The sequence below is a fragment of the Eublepharis macularius genome, chromosome 2 (assembly GCF_028583425.1).
Source record: "Eublepharis macularius isolate TG4126 chromosome 2, MPM_Emac_v1.0, whole genome shotgun sequence".
In the NCBI taxonomy this organism is placed as follows: domain Eukaryota; kingdom Metazoa; phylum Chordata; class Lepidosauria; order Squamata; family Eublepharidae; genus Eublepharis; species Eublepharis macularius.
In genome coordinates this window covers 4,122,566-4,123,867 of record NC_072791.1, presented here as the reverse complement: position 1 = coordinate 4,123,867, position 1,302 = coordinate 4,122,566, and positions in this window count along the sequence as shown.

Here is a 1,302-nt window from a genome sequence, read left to right as displayed (position 1 = left end):
TTGTTTTCCAACCCTCCCTTGATCTGGCGGCTTCAGGCACGCCAGAGATGCTCAGCCGTGCGATGTCTGAAGTGAATTGTGGAATCCATTTTGCTCCATGTGTCCATACAGCAGAACTAGGCAGCCAAACTCTAATGGGTACCGCCTGTTTTAGGGGTGTGGGGTATAACTCAGTAGCTCAGCATCTGATTTGCATGCAGAAAGTCTCAGATTTAGACCGCAGCAGATTTAAAATCTCGAGTCACAATCACTTTATCAATCACTATATCTGGTTTTAGATAAACCAAAAGCAAAGGGAAACCTTACTAAGGAACACAATAAATATGGTATACAATATTCAAAAAGAGATAGATAGGAAGCTCCATATACATAGAAATTGTTCATAATAATAATAATAATAATAACAACAACAACAACAACAACATTCGATTTATATACCGCCCTTCAGGACATCTTCATGCCCACTCAGAGCGGTTTACAAAGTATGTCATTATTATCCCCACAACGAAACACCCTGTGAGGTGGTGGGGCTGAGAGAGCTCTGAGAGAGCTGTGACTGACCCAAGATCACCCAGCTGGCTTCAAGTGGAGGAGTGGGGAATCAAACCTGGCTCTCCAGATTAGAGTTATGTGCATTGAGTGTCATCATAAACCTATCTAAATAACCCTCCTAGGCCATTTTCACGTCTTACCGGCTGCACAAAATCGCGCAGAACTCCCAGAACGACAGCGTCTTCCTGGAGCGATTTCCCGTCATGACTCCAGTTTGTGGTGCGAAATCATGCCAGGAGAATGCCGTCATTCCGGGAGTTTTGTGCAATTTTGCGCGACCAGTAAGACGTGTGAAAACGGCCCTAGTTTCACTACCCTCATAAATATCCACATAAATGGGTGAAGGTCAGTCAGTTGTGCCATTATGATTATGTATATATATATATATATATGTGTGTGTGTGTGTGTATTTTTAACTGTGTAACTTTGACTGTTTTATGGTTTTAACTGGTATCAATTATTTAATGTGTTTTAATTGTATATGGTTGTAATCCGCCCTGAGCCTGCTGGTGTGGGGAGGGCAGAATATAAATCGAGTAAATAAATCAATAAATGTAGTAACCCTAATTACAATACGTACACGGTAGTCAGTACCTGTTTTGCATTGGGGGATAGTTTTTATGCTGGAGTAAGTTATTTGCAGGCAGGTGTGATTTAGGAAACGCCTATTTTAGTCATTAATTAATTTCATATGGCCCGAAGCACAAAAGACGAGGGAAAAGAACTCTCTATCTCACTTTTATCCCACCC